Here is a 27,183-nt window from a genome sequence, read left to right on the forward strand (position 1 = left end):
ATGACAGGGGTCATGGAGCTTTTTGGTAAGAGAGGCCTTGGAGATTTGTGATGGCAGGCGTCATGGGGCATTGTGATGACAGCGGTCTTGGAGCATTGTGATGAAAGTGATCATGGATCATTGTGATGAGAAGTGTCCTGGAACCTTGTGATGACACGGTTCATGGAGCATTGTGATGACAAGGACCATGGCGAATTGTGATGACATCTGTCATGGGGCATTGTGATGACAGTGGTCATCTAGATTTGTAATGAAAGGTATCATGGAGCATAGTGATGACAGGGGCCATGGAACATTGTGATGACAAAGGCCATGGAGCATTGTGATGACAAGTGTCATGGGGCATTTTGATGATATTGGCATGGCGCATTATGATGACAAGTGTTCTGGAGCATTTTGATGACAAGGGCATGGAGCATTGTGATGAAAGGGGCCATGGAGCATTGAGATGACAGGCGTCATGAGGCATGGTGATGACAGTGGTCATGGAGCACTGTGATGAAAGAGATCATGGAGCAATATGATAACAGGGGCCATGGATCATTGTGATGACAGGTGTATTGGAGCATTGTGATGAAAGTAGTCATGGATCATTGTGATGACATGTGTCCTGGAACACTGTGATGACACGGTTCATCGAGTATTGTGATGAAAAGGGTCATAGCGAATTGTGACGACAGGTGTCATGGGGCATTGTGATGACATTGATCATCTAGGAATTGTGAAGAAAGGTGTCATGGAGCACTGTGATGACTGGGGGCATGAAGCATTGTTATGAAAATTGTCCTGGATTATTGTGATGACAGCAGTCATGGAGAATTGTGATGACAGGGATTATGCAGCATCGTGTTGACAACGGTATGGACTATTGTGATGACAATGGTCATGGAGCAATGTGATGAAAGTCTTTATGGAACATCGTGATGAAAAGTGCCTGGGAGCATTGTGACGATAAAGGCCATGGAGCAATGTGATGACAAGTGTCATGGAGCATTGTAATGAAAGGTTTCATTGTGCACTGTGATGACAAGGGGGATGGAGTATTGTGATGAAACTGGTCCTGGAGCATTGTGATAACAAAAGCCATGGAGCTTTGTGATGACAGGCATCATGGAGCATTGTGAAGAAAGGGCCCATGGCGAATTGTAATGACAATAGAGAAATGTGATGAAAATGGTCAGCGAGCATAGTGATTAGAGTGGTCATTGAGAATTGTGATGAAAAGCGACATAGAGCATTGTGATGACAAAGGTCATGGAGAACAGTGATGACCAGGGTATTGAAGCATGGTGATGCCACGGTCATGGAACATTGTGATGACAAGAATTCTGGAGCATTGTGAGGAAACAGGCATGGAGCATTGTGATTATAGGGGACATGGAGCATTGTGATGACATGGGCAGGGAACACTGTGATGACAGGTGTTATGGAGCAATGTGATGACAAGTGTCGTGGAGCATTGTCATGAGAGGGGCCTTGGAGAATTGTGATGACCATGGTCATGGAGCATTGTGATGACATGGGCCATGGAGCATTGTGAAGACAAGATTCATGGAGCATTGTGATGACACGGGCATGAAGCATGGTGATGACAACAGACCTGGAGCATTGTGATGACAAGGGTATGGAGCATTGTGATTACAGGAGACATGGAGCATTGTGATGACATTGGCAGGGATCATTGTGATTACGGGGATCATGGAGCATTGTGATGACAAGTGTCATCCAATATTGTGCTGACCCAGATCATGGAGCATTTTGATGAGAGTGGCCTTGGAGCACAGTGATGAGAGACGTCATGGGGCATTATGGTGACAGTGGTCAAGGAGCATTGTGATGAAAGTGTTCATGGAGCAACTGGATTATCGGGACAATGGAGCATTGTGAATACAAAGGCCATGGAGCATTGAGATAACAGAGTTCATGGAGCATTGTGATGAAAGTGGTCATGGATCACTGTGATGACAAGTGTCCTGGAACCTAGTGATGACACGGTTCATACAGCCTTGAGATGACAAGGGCCAAGGCGAATTGTGATGACACGTGTCATGGGGCATAGTGATGACATTGGTCATCTTGCATTGTGATGACAGTGGTCATGTAGAATTTTGATGAAAGGTATCATGGAGCACTGTGATGACAAAGGCCAAGGAACATTTTGATGACAAGTGTCATTGAGCAATGGGATGACACGGGAATGGAGTATTATGATGACAAGTGTTCTGGAGCATTGTGATGACAAGGGCATGGAGCATTGTGATGACAGGGGCCATGGAGCATTGTGATGACAACGGCATGGAGCATTGTGATGACACGGGCATGGAGCATTGTAATGATAGGCTATCTGGAGCATTGTGATGAAAAGTGGATGGAGCATTTTGATGACAGGATCCAAGGAGCATTGTGCTGACAATGGCATGGAGCATTGTGATGAAAAGGGTACTGGAGCACTGTGAGGAATGGCGTCATGGATCATTGTGATGACAGGGGTCATGGAGCTTTGTAATGACAAGCGTCATGGAGCATTGTGATGACACGGTCAAGGAACATTGCGATGACAAGAATTCTGGAGCATTGTGATGAAAGGGCATGGAGCATTCTGATTAAAGGTGACAAGGAGCATTGTGATGATATGGGCAGAGAACTTTGTGATGACAGGGGTCATGGAGCTTTTTGGTAAGAGAGGCCTTGGAGATTTGTGATGGCAGGCGTCATGGGGCATTGTGATGACAGCGGTCTTGGAGCATTGTGATGAAAGTGATCATGGATCATTGTGATGAGAAGTGTCCTGGAACCTTGTGATGACACGGTTCATGGAGCATTGTGATGACAAGGACCATGGCGAATTGTGATGACATCTGTCATGGGGCATTGTGATGACAGTGGTCATCTAGATTTGTAATGAAAGGTATCATGGAGCATAGTGATGACAGGGGCCATGGAACATTGTGATGACAAAGGCCATGGAGCATTGTGATGACAAGTGTCATGGGGCATTTTGATGATATTGGCATGGCGCATTATGATGACAAGTGTTCTGGAGCATTTTGATGACAAGGGCATGGAGCATTGTGATGAAAGGGGCCATGGAGCATTGAGATGACAGGCGTCATGAGGCATGGTGATGACAGTGGTCATGGAGCACTGTGATGAAAGAGATCATGGAGCAATATGATAACAGGGGCCATGGATCATTGTGATGACAGGTGTATTGGAGCATTGTGATGAAAGTAGTCATGGATCATTGTGATGACATGTGTCCTGGAACACTGTGATGACACGGTTCATCGAGTATTGTGATGAAAAGGGTCATAGCGAATTGTGACGACAGGTGTCATGGGGCATTGTGATGACATTGATCATCTAGGAATTGTGAAGAAAGGTGTCATGGAGCACTGTGATGACTGGGGGCATGAAGCATTGTTATGAAAATTGTCCTGGATTATTGTGATGACAGCAGTCATGGAGAATTGTGATGACAGGGATTATGCAGCATCGTGTTGACAACGGTATGGACTATTGTGATGACAATGGTCATGGAGCAATGTGATGAAAGTCTTTATGGAACATCGTGATGAAAAGTGCCTGGGAGCATTGTGACGATAAAGGCCATGGAGCAATGTGATGACAAGTGTCATGGAGCATTGTAATGAAAGGTTTCATTGTGCACTGTGATGACAAGGGGGATGGAGTATTGTGATGAAACTGGTCCTGGAGCATTGTGATAACAAAAGCCATGGAGCTTTGTGATGACAGGCATCATGGAGCATTGTGAAGAAAGGGCCCATGGCGAATTGTAATGACAATAGAGAAATGTGATGAAAATGGTCAGCGAGCATAGTGATTAGAGTGGTCATTGAGAATTGTGATGAAAAGCGACATAGAGCATTGTGATGACAAAGGTCATGGAGAACAGTGATGACCAGGGTATTGAAGCATGGTGATGCCACGGTCATGGAACATTGTGATGACAAGAATTCTGGAGCATTGTGAGGAAACAGGCATGGAGCATTGTGATTATAGGGGACATGGAGCATTGTGATGACATGGGCAGGGAACACTGTGATGACAGGTGTTATGGAGCAATGTGATGACAAGTGTCGTGGAGCATTGTCATGAGAGGGGCCTTGGAGAATTGTGATGACCATGGTCATGGAGCATTGTGATGACATGGGCCATGGAGCATTGTGAAGACAAGATTCATGGAGCATTGTGATGACACGGGCATGAAGCATGGTGATGACAACAGACTTGGAGCATTGTGATGACAAGGGTATGGAGCATTGTGATTACAGGAGACATGGAGCATTGTGATGACATTGGCAGGGATCATTGTGATTACGGGGATCATGGAGCATTGTGATGACAAGTGTCATCCAATATTGTGCTGACCCAGATCATGGAGCATTTTGATGAGAGTGGCCTTGGAGCACAGTGATGAGAGACGTCATGGGGCATTATGGTGACAGTGGTCAAGGAGCATTGTGATGAAAGTGTTCATGGAGCAACTGGATTATCGGGACAATGGAGCATTGTGAATACAAAGGCCATGGAGCATTGAGATAACAGAGTTCATGGAGCATTGTGATGAAAGTGGTCATGGATCACTGTGATGACAAGTGTCCTGGAACCTAGTGATGACACGGTTCATACAGCCTTGAGATGACAAGGGCCAAGGCGAATTGTGATGACACGTGTCATGGGGCATAGTGATGACATTGGTCATCTTGCATTGTGATGACAGTGGTCATGTAGAATTTTGATGAAAGGTATCATGGAGCACTGTGATGACAAAGGCCAAGGAACATTTTGATGACAAGTGTCATTGAGCAATGGGATGACACGGGAATGGAGTATTATGATGACAAGTGTTCTGGAGCATTGTGATGACAAGGGCATGGAGCATTGTGATGACAGGGGCCATGGAGCATTGTGATGACAACGGCATGGAGCATTGTGATGACACGGGCATGGAGCATTGTAATGATAGGCTATCTGGAGCATTGTGATGAAAAGTGGATGGAGCATTTTGATGACAGGATCCAAGGAGCATTGTGCTGACAATGGCATGGAGCATTGTGATGAAAAGGGTACTGGAGCACTGCGAGGAAAGGAATCATGGGTCATTGTGATGACAGGGGTCATGGAGCTTTGTGATGACAAGGGTCATGGAGCATTGTGATGACACGGTCAAGGAACATTGTGATGACAAGAATTCTGGAGCATTGTGATGAAAGGGCATGGAGCATTGTGATTAAAGGTGAGAAGGAGCATTGTGATGATATGGGCAGAGAACTTTGTGATGACAGGGGTCATGGAGCTTTTTGGTAAGAGAGGCCTTGGAGATTTGTGATGGCAGGCGTCATGGGGCATTGTGATGACAGGGGTCTTGGAACATTGTGATGAAAGGGGTCATGGAGCACTGTGATTACAGGGGCCATGGAACATTGTGAATACAAAGGCTATGGAGCATTGAGATGACAGTGTTCATGGAGCATGGTGATGAAAGTGATCATGGCGCACTGTGATGAAAGAGATCATGGAGCAATATGATAACAGGGGCCATGGATCATTGTGATGACAGGTGTATTGGAGCATTGTGATGAAAGCAGTCATGGATCATTGTGATGACATGTGTCCTGGAACACTGTGATGACACGGTTCATCGAGTATTGTGATGAAAAGGGTCAGAGCGAATTGTGACGACAGGTGTCATGGGGCATTGTGATGACATTGATCATCTAGGAATTGTGATGAAAGGTGTCATGGAGCACTGTGATGCCTGGGGGCATGAAGCATTGTTATGAAAATTGTCCTGGATTATTGTGATGACAGCAGTCATGGAGAATTGTGATGACAGCTATTATGCAGCATTGTGTTGACAAGGGTATGGACTATTGTGATGACAATGGTCATGGAGCAATGTGATGAAAGTTTTTATGGAACATCGTGATGAAAAGTGCCTGGGAGCATTGTGACGATAAAGGCCATGGAGCAATGTGATGACAAGTTTCATGGAGCATTGTAATGAAAGGTTTCATTGTGCACTGTGATGACAAGGGGGATGGAGTATTGTGATGAATCTGGTCCTGGAGCATTGTGATAACAAAAGTCATGTAGCTTTGTGATGACAGGCATCATGGAGCATTGTGAAGAAAGGGGCCATGGGAAATTGTAATGACAATAGAGAAATGTGATGAAAATGGTCAGCGAGCGTTATGATTAAAGTGGTCATTGAGAAATGTGATGAAAAGCGACATAGAGCATTGTGATGACAAAGGTCATGGAGAAATGTGATGACCAGGGTCATGTAGCATTGTGATGACACGGTCATGGAACATTGTGATGACAAGAATTCTGGAGCATTGTGATGACAAGGGCCATGGAGCATTGTGATGCCACAGTCATGGAACATTGTGATGACAAGAATTCTGGAGCATTGTGAGGAAACAGGCATGGAGCATTGTGATTATAGGGGACATGGAGCATTGTGATGACATGGGCCATGGAGCATTGTGAAGACAAGATTCATGGAGCATTGTGATGACACGGGCATGAAGCATGGTGATGACAAAAGACCTGAAGCATTGTGATGACAAGGGCATGGAGCATTGTGATTACAGGAGACATGGAGCATTGTGATGACATAGGCAGGGATCATTGTGATTACAGGGATCATGGAGCATTGTGATGACAAGTGTCATCCAATATTGTGCTGACACAGATCATGGAGCATTTTGATGAGAGTGGCCTTGGAGCACAATGATGAGAGACGTCATGGGGCATTATGGTGACAGTGGTCAAGGAGCCTTGTGCTGAAAGTGTTCATGGAGCAACGCGATTATCGGGACAATGGAGCACTGTGAATACAAAGGCCATGGAGCATTGAGATAACAGAGTTCATGGAGCATTGTGATGAAAGTGGTCATGGATCACTGTGATGAGAAGTGTCCTGGAACTTAGTGATGACACGGTTCATACAGCCTTGAGATGACAAGGGCCAAGGCGAATTGTGATGACATTGGTCATCTTGGATTGTGATGACAGTGGTCATGTAGAATTTTGATTAAAGGTATCATGGAGCAGTGTGATGACAAAGGCCAAGGAACATTTTGATGACAAGTGTCATTGAGCAATGGGATGACACGGGAATGGAGTATTATGATGATAAGTGTTCTGGAGCACTGTGATGACAAGGGCATGGAGCATTGTGATTACAGGGGCCATGGAGCATTGTGATGACAACGGCATGGAGCTTTGTGATGACACGGGCATGGAGCATTGTAATGATAGGCTATCTGGAGCATTGTAATGAAAAGGGGACAGAGAATTTTGATGAGATGGTCCAAGGAGAATTGTGCTGACAATGACATGGCGCATTGTGATGAAAAGGGTACTGGAGCACTGTGAGGAAAGGAGTCATGGGTCATTGTGATGACAGGGGTCATGGAGCTTTTTGGTAAGAGAGGCCTTGGAGATTTGTGATGGCAGGCGTCATGGGGCATTGTGATGACAGCGGTCTTGGAGCATTGTGATGAAAGGGGTCATGGAGCACTGTGATTACAGGGGCCATGGAGCATTGTGAATACAAAGGCTATGGAGCATTGAGATGACAGTGTTCATGGAGCATTGTGATGAAAGTGATCATGGATCATTGTGATGACAAGTGTCCTGGAACCTTGTGATGACACGTTTCATGGAGCATTGTGGTGACAAGGACCATGGCGAATTGTGATGACATCTGTCATGGGGCATTGTGATGACAGTGGTCATCTAGAATTGTGATGAATGGTAACATGGAGCACTGTGATGACAGGGGCCATGGAACATTGTGATGACAAAGGCCATGGAGCAATGTGATGACAAGTGTCATGGAGCATTGTAATGAAAGGTTTCATTGTGCACTGTGATGACAAGGGGGATGGAGTATTGTGATGAAACTGGTCCTGGAGCATTGTGATAACAAAAGCCATGGAGCTTATTGATGACAGGCATCATGGAGCATTGTGAAGAAAGGGCCCATGGTGAATTGTAATGACAATAGAGAAATGTGATGAAAATGGTCAGTGAGCATAGTGATTAGAGTGGTCATTGAGAATTGTGATGAAAAGCGACATAGAGCATTGTGATGACAAAGGTCATGGAGAACAGTGATGACCAGGGTATTGAAGCATTGTGATGACACGGTCATGGAACATTGTGATGACAAGAATTCTGGAGCATTGTGATGACAAGGGCCATGGAGCATTGTGATGCCACGGTCATGGAACATTGTGATGACAAGAATTCTGGAGCATTGTGAGGAAACAGGCATGGAGCATTGTGATTATAGGGGACATGGAGCATTGTGATGACATGGGCAGGGAACACTGTGATGACAGGTGTTATGGAGCAATGTGATGACAAGTGTCGTGGAGCATTGTGATGAGAGGGGCCTTGGAGAATTGTGATGACAATGGTCATGGAGCATTGTGATGACATGGGCCATGGAGCATTGTGAAGACAAGATTCATGGAGCATTGTGATGACACGGGCATGAAGCATGGTGATGACAACAGACCTGGAGCATTGTGATGACAAGGGTATGGAGCATTGTGATTACAGGAGACATGGAGCATTGTGATGACATTGGCAGGGATCATTGTGATTACGGGGATCATGGAGCATTGTTGTGACAAGTGTCATCCAATATTGTGCTGACCCAGATCATGGAGCATTTTGATGAGAGTGGCCTTGGAGCACAGTGATGAGAGACGTCATGGGGCATTATGTTGACAGTGGTCAAGGAGCCTTGTGCTGAAAGTGTTCATGGAGCAACGCGATTATCGGGACAATGGAGCATTGTGAATACAAAGGCCATGGAGCATTGAGATAACAGAGTTCATGGAGCATTGTGATGAAAGTGGTCATGGATCACTGTGATGACAAGTGTCCTGGAACCTAGTGATGACACGGTTCATACAGCCTTGAGATGACAAGGGCCAAGGCGAATTGTGATGACACCTGTCATGGGGCATTGTGCTGATACTGGTCATCTTGCATTGTGATGACAGTGGTCATGTAGAATTTTGATTAAAGGTATCATGGAACAGTGTGATGTCAAAGGCCAAGGAACATTTTGATGACAAGTGTCATTGAGCAATGGGATGACACGGGAATGGAGTATTATGATGACAAGTGTTCTGGAGCATTGTGATGACAAGGGCATGGAGCATTGTGATTACAGGGGCCATGGAGCATTGTGATGACAACGGCATGGAGCACTGTGTTGACACGGGCATGGAGCATTGTAATGATAGGCTATCTGGAGAATTGTGATGAAAAGGGGATGGAGCATTTTGATGACAGGATCCAAGGAGCATTGTGCTGACAATGGCATGGAGCATTGTGATGAAAAGGGTACTGGAGCACTGTGAGGTAAGGAGTCATGGATCATTGTGATGACAGGGGTCATGGAGCTTTGTGATGACAAGGGTCATGGAGCATTGTAATGACACGGTCAAGGAACATTGCGATGACAAGAATTCTGGAGCATTGTGATGAAAGGGCATGGAGCATTGTGATTAAAGGTGACAAGGAGCATTGTGATGATATGGGCAGAGAACTTTGTGATGACAGGGGTCATGGAGCATTGTGATGAAAGTGTCATGGAACATTGGGCTGACAGGGATCATGGAGCTTTTTGGTAAGAGAGGCCTTTTGAGATTTGTGATGGCAGGCCTCATGGGGCATTGTGATGACAGCGGTCTTGGAGCATTGGGATGAAAGGGGTAATGGAGCACTGTGATTACAGGGGCCATGGAGCATTGTGAATACAAAGGCTATGGAGCATTGAGATGACAGGGTTCATGTAGCATTGTGATGAAAGTGATCATGGATCATTGTGATGACAAGTGTCATGGGGCATTTTGATGACATTGGCATGGAGCATTTTGATGACAAGAGTTCTGGAGCATTTTGATGAAAAGGGCAGGGAACACTGTGATGACTGGGTTCATGGAGCATTGTGATGAAAGAGGCCATGGAGCATTGAGATGACAGGCCTCATGAGGCATGGTTTTGACAGTGGTCATGGAGCATTGTGATGAAAGAGATCGTGGAGCAATATGATAACAGGGGACATGGATCATTGTGATGACATGTGTACTGGAGCATTGTGTTTAAAGTAGTCATGGAACATTGTGATGACATGTGTCCTGGAACACTGTGATGACACGGTTCATCGAGTATTGCGATGACAAGGGTCATAGCGAATTGTGACGACAGGTGTCATGGGGCATTGTGATGACATTGATCATCTAGGAATTGTGATGAAAGGTGTCATGGAGCACTGTGATGACTGGGGGCATGAAGCATTGTTATGAAAATTGTCCTGGATTATTGTGATGACAGCAGTCATAGAGAATTGTGATGACAGGGATTATGCAGCATTGTGTTGACAAGGGTATGGACTATTGTGATGACAATGGTCATGGAGCAATGTGATGAAAGTATTCATGGAACATCGTGATGAAAAGTGGCTGGGAGCATTGTGACGATAAACGCCATGGAGCATTGTGATGACAAGTGTCATGGAGCATTGTAATGAAAGGTTTCATTGTGCACTGTGATGACAAGGGGGATGGAGTATTGTGATGAAACTGGTCCTGGAGCATTGTGGTAACAAAAGCCATGGAGCTTTGTGATGACAGGCATCATGGAGCATTGTGAAGAAAGGGGCCATGGCGAATTGTAATGACAATAGAATAATGTGATGAAAATGGTCAGCGAGCATAGTGATTAAAGTGGTCATTGAGAATTGTGATGAAAAGCGACATAGAGCATTGTGATGACAAAGGTCATGGAGAACAGTGATGACCAGGGTCATGTAGCATTGTGATGACACAGTCATGGAACATTGTGATGACAAGAATTCTGGAGCATCGTGAGGAAAAAGGCAGGGAGCATTTTGATTATAGGGGACATGGAGCATTGTGATGACATGGGCAGGGAACACTGTGATGACAGGTGTTATGGAGCAATGTGATGACAAGTGTCGTGGAGCATTGTGATGAGAGGGGCCTTGGAGAATTGTGATGACAGGGGTCATGGAGCATTGTGAAGACAAGATTCATGGAGCATTGTGATGACACGGGCATGAAGCATGGTGATGATAACAGACCTGGAGCATTGTGATGACAAGGGCATGGAGCATTGTGATTACAGGAGACATGGAGCACTGTGATGACATTGGCAGGGATCATTGTGATTCCAGGGATCATGGAGCATTGTGAGGACAAGTGTCATCCAATATTGTGCTGACACAGATCATGGAGCATGGTGATGAGAGTGGCCTTGGAGCACAGTGATGAGAGACGTCATGGGGCATTATGGTGACAGTGGTCAAGGAGCATTGTGATGAAAGTGGTCAAGGAGTATTGTGATGAAAATGTTCATGGAGCGACGGGATTATCGGGACAATGGAGCATTGTGAATACAAAGGCCATGGAGCATTGAGATAACAGAGTTCATGGAGCATTGTGATGAAAGTGGTCATGGATCATTGTGATGACAAGTGTCCTGGAACCTAGTGATGACACGGTTCATAAAGCCTTGAGATGACAAGGGCCAAGGCGAATTGTGATGACACGTGTCATGGGGCATTGTGATGATATTGGTCATCTTGCATTGTGATGACAGTGGTCATGTAGAATTTTGATTAAAGGTATCATGGAGCACTGTGATGACAAAGGCCAAGGAACATTTTGATGACAAGTGTCATTGAGCAATGGGATGACACGGGAATGGAGTATTATGATGACAAGTGTTCTGGAGCATTGTGATGACAAGGGCATGGAGCATTGTGATTCCAGGGGCCATGGAGCATTGTGATGACAACGGCATGGAGCATTGTGATGACACGGGCATGGAGCATTGTAATGATAGGCTATCTGGAGCATTGTGATGAAAAGTGGATGGAGCATTTTGATGACAGGATCCAAGGAGCATTGTGCTGACAATGGCATGGAGCATTGTGATGAAAAGGGTACTGGAGCACTGTGAGGAATGGCGTCATGGATCATTGTGATGACAGGGGTCATGGAGCTTTGTAATGACAAGCGTCATGGAGCATTGTGATGACACGGTCAAGGAACATTGCGATGACAAGAATTCTGGAGCATTGTGATGAAAGGGCATGGAGCATTCTGATTAAAGGTGACAAGGAGCATTGTGATGATATGGGCAGAGAACTTTGTGATAACAGGGGTCATGGAGCTTTTTGGTAAGAGAGGCCTTGGAGATTTGTGATGGCAGGCGTCATGGGGCATTGTGATGACAGCGGTCTTGGAGCATTGTGATGAAAGTGATCATGGATCATTGTGATGAGAAGTGTCCTGGAACCTTGTGATGACACGGTTCATGGAGCATTGTGATGACAAGGACCATGGCGAATTGTGATGACATCTGTCATGGGGCATTGTGATGACAGTGGTCATCTAGATTTGTAATGAAAGGTATCATGGAGCATAGTGATGACAGGGGCCATGGAACATTGTGATGACAAAGGCCATGGAGCATTGTGATGACAAGTGTCATGGGGCATTTTGATGATATTGGCATGGCGCATTATGATGACAAGTGTTCTGGAGCATTTTGATGACAAGGGCATGGAGCATTGTGATGAAAGGGGCCATGGAGCATTGAGATGACAGGCGTCATGAGGCATGGTGATGACAGTGGTCATGGAGCACTGTGATGAAAGAGATCATGGAGCAATATGATAACAGGGGCCATGGATCATTGTGATGACAGGTGTATTGGAGCATTGTGATGAAAGTAGTCATGGATCATTGTGATGACATGTGTCCTGGAACACTGTGATGACACGGTTCATCGAGTATTGTGATGAAAAGGGTCATAGCGAATTGTGACGACAGGTGTCATGGGGCATTGTGATGACATTGATCATCTAGGAATTGTGATGAAAGGTGTCATGGAGCACTGTGATGACTGGGGGCATGAAGCATTGTTATGAAAATTGTCCTGAATTATTGTGATGACAGCAGTCATGGAGAATTGTGATGACAGGGATTATGCAGCATCGTGTTGACAACGGTATGGACTATTGTGATGACAATGGTCATGGAGCAATGTGATGAAAGTTTTTATGGAACATCGTGATGAAAAGTGCCTGGGAGCATTGTGACGATAAAGGCCATGGAGCAATGTGATGACAAGTGTCATGGAGCATTGTAATGAAAGGTTTCATTGTGCACTGTGATGACAAGGGGGATGGAGTATTGTGATGAAACTGGTCCTGGAGCATTGTGATAACAAAAGCCATGGAGCTTTGTGATGACAGGCATCATGGAGCATTGTGAAGAAAGGGCCCATGGCGAATTGTAATGACAATAGAGAAATGTGATGAAAATGGTCAGCGAGCATAGTGATTAGAGTGGTCATTGAGAATTGTGATGAAAAGCGACATAGAGCATTGTGATGACAAAGGTCATGGAGAACAGTGATGACCAGGGTATTGAAGCATGGTGATGCCACGGTCATGGAACATTGTGATGACAAGAATTCTGGAGCATTGTGAGGAAACAGGCATGGAGCATTGTGATTATAGGGGACATGGAGCATTGTGATGACATGGGCAGGGAACACTGTGATGACAGGTGTTATGGAGCAATGTGATGACAAGTGTCGTGGAGCATTGTCATGAGAGGGGCCTTGGAGAATTGTGATGACCATGGTCATGGAGCATTGTGATGACATGGGCCATGGAGCATTGTGAAGACAAGATTCATGGAGCATTGTGATGACACGGGCATGAAGCATGGTGATGACAACAGACCTGGAGCATTGTGATGACAAGGGTATGGAGCATTGTGATTACAGGAGACATGGAGCATTGTGATGACATTGGCAGGGATCATTGTGATTACGGGGATCATGGAGCATTGTGATGACAAGTGTCATCCAATATTGTGCTGACCCAGATCATGGAGCATTTTGATGAGAGTGGCCTTGGAGCACAGTGATGAGAGACGTCATGGGGCATTATGGTGACAGTGGTCAAGGAGCATTGTGATGAAAGTGTTCATGGAGCAACGGGATTATCGGGACAATGGAGCATTGTGAATACAAAGGCCATGGAGCATTGAGATAACAGAGTTCATGGAGCATTGTGATGAAAGTGGTCATGGATCACTGTGATGACAAGTGTCCTGGAACCTAGTGATGACACGGTTCATACAGCCTTGAGATGACAAGGGCCAAGGCGAATTGTGATGACACGTGTCTTGGGGCATAGTGATGACATTGGTCATCTTGCATTGTGATGACAGTGGTCATGTAGAATTTTGATGAAAGGTATCATGGAGCACTGTGATGACAAAGGCCAAGGAACATTTTGATGACAAGTGTCATTGAGCAATGGGATGACACGGGAATGGAGTATTATGATGACAAGTGTTCTGGAGCATTGTGATGACAAGGGCATGGAGCATTGTGATTACAGGGGCCATGGAGCATTGTGATGACAACGGCATGGAGCACTGTGTTGACACGGGCATGGAGCATTGTAATGATAGGCTATCTGGAGAATTGTGATGAAAAGGGGATGGAGCATTTTGATGACAGGATCCAAGGAGCATTGTGCTGACAATGGCATGGAGCATTGTGATGAAAAGGGTACTGGAGCACTGTGAGGTAAGGAGTCATGGATCATTGTGATGACAGGGGTCATGGAGCTTTGTGATGATAAGGGTCATGGAGCATTGTAATGACACGGTCAAGGAACATTGCGATGACAAGAATTCTGGAGCATTGTGATGAAAGGGCATGGAGCATTGTGATTAAAGGTGACAAGGAGCATTGTGATGATATGGGCAGAGAACTTTGTTATGACAGGGGTCATGGAGCATTGTGATGAAAGTGTCATGGAACATTGGGCTGACAGGGATCATGGAGCTTTTTGGTAAGAGAGGCCTTTTGAGATTTGTGATGGCAGGCCTCATGGGGCATTGTGATGACAGCGGTCTTGGAGCATTGGGATGAAAGGGGTAATGGAGCACTGTGATTACAGGGGCCATGGAGCATTGTGAATACAAAGGCTATGGAGCATTGAGATGACAGGGTTCATGTAGCATTGTGATGAAAGTGATCATGGATCATTGTGATGACAAGTGTCATGGGGCATTTTGATGACATTGGCATGGAGCATTTTGATGACAAGAGTTCTGGAGCATTTTGATGAAAAGGGCAGGGAACATTGTGATGACTGGGTTCATGGAGCATTGTGATGAAAGAGGCCATGGAGCATTGAGATGACAGGCCTCATGAGGCATGGTTTTGACAGTGGTCATGGAGCATTGTGATGAAAGAGATCGTGGAGCAATATGATAACAGGGGACATGGATCATTGTGATGACATGTGTACTGGAGCATTGTGTTTAAAGTAGTCATGGAACATTGTGATGACATGTGTCCTGGAACACTGTGATGACACGGTTCATCGAGTATTGCGATGACAAGGGTCATAGCGAATTGTGACGACAGGTGTCATGGGGCATTGTGATGACATTGATCATCTAGGAATTGTGATGAAAGGTGTCATGGAGCACTGTGATGACTGGGGGCATGAAGCATTTTTATGAAAATTGTCCTGGATTATTGTGATGACAGCAGTCATAGAGAATTGTGATGACAGGGATTATGCAGCATTGTGTTGACAAGGGTATGGACTATTGTGATGACAATGGTCATGGAGCAATGTGATGAAAGTATTCATGGAACATCGTGATGAAAAGTGGCTGGGAGCATTGTGACGATAAACGCCATGGAGCATTGTGATGACAAGTGTCATGGAGCATTGTAATGAAAGGTTTCATTGTGCACTGTGATGACAAGGGGGATGGAGTATTGTGATGAAACTGGTCCTGGAGCATTGTGGTAACAAAAGCCATGGAGCTTTGTGATGACAGGCATCATGGAGCATTGTGAAGAAAGGGGCCATGGCGAATTGTAATGACAATAGAATAATGTGATGAAAATGGTCAGCGAGCATAGTGATTAAAGTGGTCATTGAGAATTGTGATGAAAAGCGACATAGAGCATTGTGATGACAAAGGTCATGGAGAACAGTGATGACCAGGGTCATGTAGCATTGTGATGACACAGTCATGGAACATTGTGATGACAAGAATTCTGGAGCATCGTGAGGAAAAAGGCAGGGAGCATTTTGATTATAGGGGACATGGAGCATTGTGATGACATGGGCAGGGAACACTGTGATGACAGGTGTTATGGAGCAATGTGATGACAAGTGTCGTGGAGCATTGTGATGAGAGGGGCCTTGGAGAATTGTGATGACAGGGGTCATGGAGCATTGTGAAGACAAGATTCATGGAGCATTGTGATGACACGGGCATGAAGCATGGTGATGATAACAGACCTGGAGCATTGTGATGACAAGGGCATGGAGCATTGTGATTACAGGAGACATGGAGCACTGTGATGACATTGGCAGGGATCATTGTGATTCCAGGGATCATGGAGCATTGTGAGGACAAGTGTCATCCAATATTGTGCTGACACAGATCATGGAGCATGGTGATGAGAGTGGCCTTGGAGCACAGTGATGAGAGACGTCATGGGGCATTATGGTGACAGTGGTCAAGGAGCATTGTGATGAAAGTGGTCAAGGAGCATTGTGATGAAAATGTTCATGGAGCGACGGGATTATCGGGACAATGGAGCATTGTGAATACAAAGGCCATGGAGCATTGAGATAACAGAGTTCATGGAGCATTGTGATGAAAGTGGTCATGGATCATTGTGATGACAAGTGTCCTGGAACCTAGTGATGACACGGTTCATAAAGCCTTGAGATGACAAGGGCCAAGGCGAATTGTGATGACACGTGTCATGGGGCATTGTGATGATATTGGTCATCTTGCATTGTGATGACAGTGGTCATGTAGAATTTTGATGAAAGGTATCATGGAGCACTGTGATGACAAAGGCCAAGGAACATTTTGATGACAAGTGTCATTGAGCAATGGGATGACACGGGAATGGAGTATTATGATGACAAGTGTTCTGGAGCATTGTGATGACAAGGGCATGGAGCATTGTGATGACAGGGGCCATGGAGCATTGTGATGACAACGGCATGGAGCATTGTGATGACACGGGCATGGAGCATTGTAATGATAGGCTATCTGGAGCATTGTGATGAAAAGTGGATGGAGCATTTTGATGACAGGATCCAAGGAGCATTGTGCTGACAATGGCATGGAGCATTGTGATGAAAAGGGTACTGGAGCACTGTGAGGAATGGCGTCATGGATCATTGTGATGACAGGGGTCATGGAGCTTTGTAATGACAAGCGTCATGGAGCATTGTGATGACACGGTCAAGGAACATTGCGATGACAAGAATTCTGGAGCATTGTGATGAAAGGGCATGGAGCATTCTGATTAAAGGTGACAAGGAGCATTGTGATGATATGGGCAGAGAACTTTGTGATAACAGGGGTCATGGAGCTTTTTGGTAAGAGAGGCCTTGGAGATTTGTGATGGCAGGCGTCATGGGGCATTGTGATGACAGCGGTCTTGGAGCATTGTGATGAAAGTGATCATGGATCCTTGTGATGAGAAGTGTCCTGGAACCTTGTGATGACACGGTTCATGGAGCATTGTGATGACAAGGACCATGGCGAATTGTGATGACATCTGTCATGGGGCATTGTGATGACAGTGGTCATCTAGATTTGTAATGAAAGGTATCATGGAGCATAGTGATGACAGGGGCCATGGAACATTGTGATGACAAAGGCCATGGAGCATTGTGATGACAAGTGTCATGGGGCATTTTGATGATATTGGCATGGCGCATTATGATGACAAGTGTTCTGGAGCATTTTGATGACAAGGGCATGGAGCATTGTGATGAAAGGGGCCATGGAGCATTGAGATGACAGGCGTCATGAGGCATGGTGATGACAGTGGTCATGGAGCACTGTGATGAAAGAGATCATGGAGCAATATGATAACAGGGGCCATGGATCATTGTGATGACAGGTGTATTGGAGCATTGTGATGAAAGTAGTCATGGATCATTGTGATGACATGTGTCCTGGAACACTGTGATGACACGGTTCATCGAGTATTGTGATGAAAAGGGTCATAGCGAATTGTGACGACAGGTGTCATGGGGCATTGTGATGACATTGATCATCTAGGAATTGTGATGAAAGGTGTCATGGAGCACTGTGATGACTGGGGGCATGAAGCATTGTTATGAAAATTGTCCTGAATTATTGTGATGACAGCAGTCATGGAGAATTGTGATGACAGGGATTATGCAGCATCGTGTTGACAACGGTATGGACTATTGTGATGACAATGGTCATGGAGCAATGTGATGAAAGTTTTTATGGAACATCGTGATGAAAAGTGCCTGGGAGCATTGTGACGATAAAGGCCATGGAGCAATGTGATGACAAGTGTCATGGAGCATTGTAATGAAAGGTTTCATTGTGCACTGTGATGACAAGGGGGATGGAGTATTGTGATGAAACTGGTCCTGGAGCATTGTGATAACAAAAGCCATGGAGCTTTGTGATGACAGGCATCATGGAGCATTGTGAAGAAAGGGCCCATGGCGAATTGTAATGACAATAGAGAAATGTGATGAAAATGGTCAGCGAGCATAGTGATTAGAGTGGTCATTGAGAATTGTGATGAAAAGCGACATAGAGCATTGTGATGACAAAGGTCATGGAGAACAGTGATGACCAGGGTATTGAAGCATGGTGATGCCACGGTCATGGAACATTGTGATGACAAGAATTCTGGAGCATTGTGAGGAAACAGGCATGGAGCATTGTGATTATAGGGGACATGGAGCATTGTGATGACATGGGCAGGGAACACTGTGATGACAGGTGTTATGGAGCAATGTGATGACAAGTGTCGTGGAGCATTGTCATGAGAGGGGCCTTGGAGAATTGTGATGATCATGGTCATGGAGCATTGTGATGACATGGGCCATGGAGCATTGTGAAGACAAGATTCATGGAGCATTGTGATGACACGGGCATGAAGCATGGTGATGACAACAGACCTGGAGCATTGTGATGACAAGGGTATGGAGCATTGTGATTACAGGAGACATGGAGCATTGTGATGACATTGGCAGGGATCATTGTGATTACGGGGATCATGGAGCATTGTGATGACAAGTGTCATCCAATATTGTGCTGACCCAGATCATGGAGCATTTTGATGAGAGTGGCCTTGGAGCACAGTGATGAGAGACGTCATGGGGCATTATGGTGACAGTGGTCAAGGAGCATTGTGATGAAAGTGTTCATGGAGCAACGGGATTATCGGGACAATGGAGCATTGTGAATACAAAGGCCATGGAGCATTGAGATAACAGAGTTCATGGAGCATTGTGATGAAAGTGGTCATGGATCACTGTGATGACAAGTGTCCTGGAACCTAGTGATGACACGGTTCATACAGCCTTGAGATGACAAGGGCCAAGGCGAATTGTGATGACACGTGTCTTGGGGCATAGTGATGACATTGGTCATCTTGCATTGTGATGACAGTGGTCATGTAGAATTTTGATGAAAGGTATCATGGAGCACTGTGATGACAAAGGCCAAGGAACATTTTGATGACAAGTGTCATTGAGCAATGGGATGACACGGGAATGGAGTATTATGATGACAAGTGTTCTGGAGCATTGTGATGACAAGGGCATGGAGCATTGTGATGACAGGGGCCATGGAGCATTGTGATGACAACGGCATGGAGCATTGTGATGACACGGGCATGGAGCATTGTAATGATAGGCTATCTGGAGCATTGTGATGAAAAGTGGATGGAGCATTTTGATGACAGGATCCAAGGAGCATTGTGCTGACAATGGCATGGAGCATTGTGATGAAAAGGGTACTGGAGCACTGCGAGGAAAGGAATCATGGGTCATTGTGATGACAGGGGTCATGGAGCTTTGTGATGACAAGGGTCATGGAGCATTGTGATGACACGGTCAAGGAACATTGCGATGACAAGAATTCTGGAGCATTGTGATGAAAGGGCATGGAGCATTGTGATTAAAGGTGAGAAGGAGCATTGTGATGATATGGGCAGAGAACTTTGTGATGACAGGGGTCATGGAGCTTTTTGGTAAGAGAGGCCTTGGAGATTTGTGATGGCAGGCGTCATGGGGCATTCTGATGACAGCGGTCTTGGAACATTGTGATGAAAGGGGTCATGGAGCACTGTGATTACAGGGGCCATGGAACATTGTGAATACAAAGGCTATGGAGCATTGAGATGACAGTGTTCATGGAGCATGGTGATGAAAGTGATCATGGCGCACTGTGATGAAAGAGATCATGGAGCAATATGATAACAGGGGCCATGGATCATTGTGATGACAGGTGTATTGGAGCATTGTGATGAAAGCAGTCATGGATCATTGTGATGACATGTGTCCTGGAACACTGTGATGACACGGTTCATCGAGTATTGTGATGAAAAGGGTCAGAGCGAATTGTGATGACAGGTGTCATGGGGCATTGTGATGACATTGATCATCTAGGAATTGTGATGAAAGGTGTCATGGAGCACTGTGATGCCTGGGGGCATGAAGCATTGTTATGAAAATTGTCCTGGATTATTGTGATGACAGCAGTCATGGAGAATTGTGATGACAGGGATTATGCAGCATTGTGTTGACAACGGTATGGACTATTGTGATGACAATGGTCATGGAGCAATGTGATGAAAGTTTTTATGGAACATCGTGATGAAAATTGCCTGGGAGCATTGTGACGATAAAGGCCATGGAGCAATGTGATGACAAGTGTCATGGAGCATTGTAATGAAAGGTTTCATTGTGCACTGTGATGACAAGGGGGATGGAGTATTGTGATGAATCTGGTCCTGGAGCATTGTGATAACAAAAGTCATGTAGCTTTGTGATGACAGGCATCATGGAGCATTGTGAAGAAAGGGGCCATGGGAAATTGTAATGACAATAGAGAAATGTGATGAAAATGGTCAGCGAGCGTTATGATTAAAGTGGTCATTGAGAAATGTGATGAAAAGCGACATAGAGCATTGTGATGACAAAGGTCATGGAGAACTGTGATGACCAGGGTCATGTAGCATTGTGATGACACGGTCATGGAACATTGTGATGACAAGAATTCTGGAGCATTGTGATGACAAGGGCCATGGAGCATTGTGATGCCACGGTCATGGAACATTGTGATGACAAGAATTCTGGAGCATTGTGAGGAAACAGGCATGGAGCATTGTGATTATAGGGGACATGGAGCATTGTGATGACATGGGCCATGGAGCATTGTGAAGACAAGATTCATGGAGCATTGTGATGACACGGGCATGAAGCATGGTGATGACAAAAGACCTGAAGCATTGTGATGACAAGGGCATGGAGCATTGTGATTACAGGAGACATGGAGCATTGTGATGACATAGGCAGGGATCATTGTGATTACAGGGATCATGGAGCATTGTGATGACAAGTGTCATCCAATATTGTGCTGACACAGATCATGGAGCATTTTGATGAGAGTGGCCTTGGAGCACAATGATGAGAGACGTCATGGGGCATTATGGTGACAGTGGTCAAGGAGCCTTGTGCTGAAAGTGTTCATGGAGCAACGCGATTATCGGGACAATGGAGCACTGTGAATACAAAGGCCATGGAGCATTGAGATAACAGAGTTCATGGAGCATTGTGATGAAAGTGGTCATGGATCACTGTGATGAGAAGTGTCCTGGAACTTAGTGATGACACGGTTCATACAGCCTTGAGATGACAAGGGCCAAGGCGAATTGTGATGACATTGGTCATCTTGGATTGTGATGACAGTGGTCATGTAGAATTTTGATTAAAGGTATCATGGAGCAGTGTGATGACAAAGGCCAAGGAACATTTTGATGACAAGTGTCATTGAGCAATGGGATGACACGGTAATGGAGTATTATGATGATAAGTGTTCTGGAGCACTGTGATGACAAGGGCATGGAGCATTGTGATTACAGGGGCCATGGAGCATTGTGATGACAACGGCATGGAGCTTTGTGATGACACGGGCATGGAGCATTGTAATGATAGGCTATCTGGAGCATTGTAATGAAAAGGGGACAGAGAATTTTGATGAGATGGTCCAAGGAGAATTGTGCTGACAATGACATGGCGCATTGTGATGAAAAGGGTACTGGAGCACTGTGAGGAAAGGAGTCATGGGTCATTGTGATGACAGGGGTCATGGAGCTTTTTGGTAAGAGAGGCCTTGGAGATTTGTGATGGCAGGCGTCATGGGGCATTGTGATGACAGCGGTCTTGGAGCATTGTGATGAAAGGGGTCATGGAGCACTGTGATTACAGGGGCCATGGAGCATTGTGAATACAAAGGCTATGGAGCATTGAGATGACAGTGTTCATGGAGCATTGTGATGAAAGTGATCATGGATCATTGTGATGACAAGTGTCCTGGAACCTTGTGATGACACGTTTCATGGAGCATTGTGGTGACAAGGACCATGGCGAATTGTGATGACATCTGTCCTGGGGCATTGTGATGACAGTGGTCATCTACAATTGTGATGAATGGTAACATGGAGCACTGTGATGACAGGGGCCATGGAACATTGTGATGACAAAGGCCATGGAGCATTGTGATGACAAGTGTCATGGGGCAATTTGAAGACATTGGCATGGAGCATTATGATGACAAGTGTTCTGGAGCATTTTGATGACAAGGGCATGGAGCTTTGTGATGAGAGGGGCCATGGAACATTGTGATGACAGGCGTCATGAGGCATGGTGATGACAGTGGTCATGGAGCACTGTGATGAAAGAGATCATGGAGCAATATGATAACAGGGGCCATGGATCATTGTGATGACAGGTGTATTGGAGCATTGTGATGAAAGTAGTCATGGATCATTGTGATGACATGTGTCCTGGAACACTGTGATGACACGGTTCATCGAGTATTGTGATGACAAGGGTCAGAGCGAATTGTGTCGACAGGTGTCATGGGGCATTGTGATGACATTGATCATCTAGGAATTGTGAAGAAAGGTGTCATGGAGCACTGTGATGACTGGGGGCATGAAGCATTGTTATGAAAATTGTCCTGGATTATTGTGATGACAGCAGTCATGGAGAATTGTGATGACAGGGATTATGCAGCATTGTGTTGACAACGGTATGGACTATTGTGATGACAATGGTCATGGAGCAATGTGATGAAAGTCTTTATGGAACATCGTGATGAAAAGTGCCTGGGAGCATTGTGACGATAAAGGCCATGGAGCAATGTGATGACAAGTGTCATGGAGCATTGTAATGAAAGGTTTCATTGTGCACTGTGATGACAAGGGGGATGGAGTATTGTGATGAAACTGGTCCTGGAGCATTGTGATAACAAAAGCCATGGAGCTTATTGATGACAGGCATCATGGAGCATTGTGAAGAAAGGGGCCATGGCGAATTGTAATGACAATAGAGAAATGTGATGAAAATGGTCAGCGAGCATAGTGATTAGAGTGGTCATTGAGAATTGTGATGAAAAGCGACATAGAGCATTGTGATGACAAAGGTCATGGAGAACAGTTATCACCAGGCTATTGAAGCATTGTGATGACACGGTCATGGAACATTGTGATGACAAGAATTCTGGAGCATTGTGATGAAAAGGGCCATGGAGCATGGTGATGTCACGGTCAAGGAACATTGTGATGACAAGAATTCTGGGGCATTGTGAGGAAACAGGCATGGAGCATTGTGATTATAGGGGACATGGAGCATTGTGATGACATGGGCAGGGAACACTGTGATGACAGGTGTTATGGAGCAATGTGATGACAAGTGTCGTGGAGCATTGTGATGAGAGGGGCCTTGGAGAATTGTGATGACAATGGTCATGGAGCATTGTGATGACATGGGCCATGGAGCATTGTGAAGACAAGATTCATGGAGCATTGTGATGACACGGGCATGAAGCATGGTGATGACAACAGACCTGGAGCATTGTGATGACAAGGGTATGGAGCATTGTGATTACAGGAGACATGGAGCATTGTGATGACATTGGCAGGGATCATTGTGATTACGGGGATCATGGAGCATTGTTGTGACAAGTGTCATCCAATATTGTGCTGACCCAGATCATGGAGCATTTTGATGAGAGTGGCCTTGGAGCACAGTGATGAGAGACGTCATGGGGCATTATGTTGACAGTGGTCAAGGAGCCTTGTGCTGAAAGTGTTCATGGAGCAACGCGATTATCGGGACAATGGAGCATTGTGAATACAAAGGCCATGGAGCATTGAGATAACAGAGTTCATGGAGCATTGTGATGAAAGTGGTCATGGATCACTGTGATGACAAGTGTCCTGGAACCTAGTGATGACACGGTTCATACAGCCTTGAGATGACAAGGGCCAAGGCGAATTGTGATGACACCTGTCATGGGGCATTGTGCTGATACTGGTCATCTTGCATTGTGATGACAGTGGTCATGTAGAATTTTGATTAAAGGTATCATGGAACACTGTGATGTCAAAGGCCAAGGAACATTTTGATGACAAGTGTCATTGAGCAATGGGATGACACGGGAATGGAGTATTATGATGACAAGTGTTCTGGAGCATTGTGATGACAAGGGCATGGAGCATTGTGATTACAGGGGCCATGGAGCATTGTGATGACAATGGCATGGAGCACTGTGTTGACACGGGCATGGAGCATTGTAATGATAGGCTATCTGGAGAATTGTGATGAAAAGGGGATGGAGCATTTTGATGACAGGATCCAAGGAGCATTGTGCTGACAATGGCATGGAGCATTGTGATGAAAAGTGTACTGGAGCACTGTGAGGAAAGGAGTCATGGATCATTGTGATGACAGGGGTCATGGAGCTTTGTGATGACAAGGGTCATGGAGCATTGTAATGACACGGTCAAGGAACATTGCGATGACAAGAATTCTGGAGCATTGTGATGAAAGGGCATGGAGCATTGTGATTAAAGGTGACAAGGAGCATTGTGATGATATGGGCAGAGAACTTTGTGATGACAGGGGTCATGGAGCATTGTGATGAAAGTGTCATGGAACATTGGGCTGACAGGGATCATGGAGCTTTTTGGTAAGAGAGGCCTTTTGAGATTTGTGATGGCAGGCCTCATGGGGCATTGTGATGACAGCGGTCTTGGAGCATTGGGATGAAAGGGGTAATGGAGCACTGTGATTACAGGGGCCATGGAGCATTGTGAATACAAAGGCTATGGAGCATTGAGATGACAGGGTTCATGTAGCATTGTGATGAAAGTGATCATGGATCATTGTGATGACAAGTGTCATGGGGCATTTTGATGACATTGGCATGGAGCATTTTGATGACAAGAGTTCTGGAGCATTTTGATGAAAAGGGCAGGGAACATTGTGATGACTGGGTTCATGGAGCATTGTGATGAAAGAGGCCATGGAGCATTGAGATGACAGGCCTCATGAGGCATGGTTTTGACAGTGGTCATGGAGCATTGTGATGAAAGAGATCGTGGAGCAATATGATAACAGGGGACATGGATCATTGTGATGACATGTGTACTGGAGCATTGTGTTTAAAGTAGTCATGGATCATTGTGATGACATGTGTCCTGGAACACTGTGATGACACGGTTCATCGAGTATTGCGATGACAAGGGTCATAGCGAATTGTGACGACAGGTGTCATGGGGCATTGTGATGACATTGATCATCTAGGAATTGTGATGAAAGGTGTCATGGAGCACTGTGATGACTGGGGGCATGAAGCATTTTTATGAAAATTGTCCTGGATTATTGTGATGACAGCAGTCATAGAGAATTGTGATGACAGGGATTATGCAGCATTGTGTTGACAAGGGTATGGACTATTGTGATGACAATGGTCATGGAGCAATGTGATGAAAGTATTCATGGAACATCGTGATGAAAAGTGCCTGGGAGCATTGTGACGATAAACGCCATGGAGCATTGTGATGACAAGTGTCATGGAGCATTGTAATGAAAGGTTTCATTGTGCACTGTGATGACAAGGGGGATGGAGTATTGTGAGGAAACTGGTCCTGGAGCATTGTGGTAACAAAAACCATGGAGCTTTGTGATGACAGGCATCATGGAGCATTGTGAAGAAAGGGGCCATGGCGAATTGTAATGACAATAGAATAATGTGATGAAAATGGTCAGCGAGCATAGTGATTAAAGTGGTCATTGAGAATTGTGATGAAAAGCGACATAGAGCATTGTGATGACAAAGGTCATGGAGAACAGTGATGACCAGGGTCATGTAGCATTGTGATGACACAGTCATGGAACATTGTGATGACAAGAATTCTGGAGCATCGTGAGGAAAAAGGCAGGGAGCATTTTGATTATAGGGGACATGGAGCATTGTGATGACATGGGCAGGGAACACTGTGATGACAGGTGTTATGGAGCAATGTGATGACAAGTGTCGTGGAGCATTGTGATGAGAGGGGCCTTGGAGAATTGTGATGACAGGGGTCATGGAGCATTGTGAAGACAAGATTCATGGAGCATTGTGATGACACGGGCATGAAGCATGGTGATGATAACAGACCTGGAGCATTGTGATGACAAGGGCATGGAGCATTGTGATTACAGGAGACATGGAGCACTGTGATGACATTGGCAGGGATCATTGTGATTCCAGGGATCATGGAGCATTGTGAGGACAAGTGTCATCCAATATTGTGCTGACACAGATCATGGAGCATGGTGATGAGAGTGGCCTTGGAGCACAGTGATGAGAGACGTCATGGGGCATTATGGTGACAGTGGTCAAGGAGCATTGTGATGAAAGTGGTCAAGGAGCATTGTGATGAAAATGTTCATGGAGCGACGGGATTATCGGGACAATGGAGCATTGTGAATACAAAGGCCATGGAGCATTGAGATAACAGAGTTCATGGAGCATTGTGATGAAAGTGGTCATGGATCACTGTGATGACAAGTGTCCTGGAACCTAGTGATGACACGGTTCATACAGCCTTGAGATGACAAGGGCCAAGGCGAATTGTGATGACACGTGTCATGGGGCATAGTGATGACATTGGTCATCTTGCATTGTG

Source organism: Balaenoptera borealis, assembly GCF_965194805.1.
Source record: "Balaenoptera borealis genome assembly, chromosome: 7".
Lineage (NCBI taxonomy): Eukaryota > Metazoa > Chordata > Mammalia > Artiodactyla > Balaenopteridae > Balaenoptera > Balaenoptera borealis.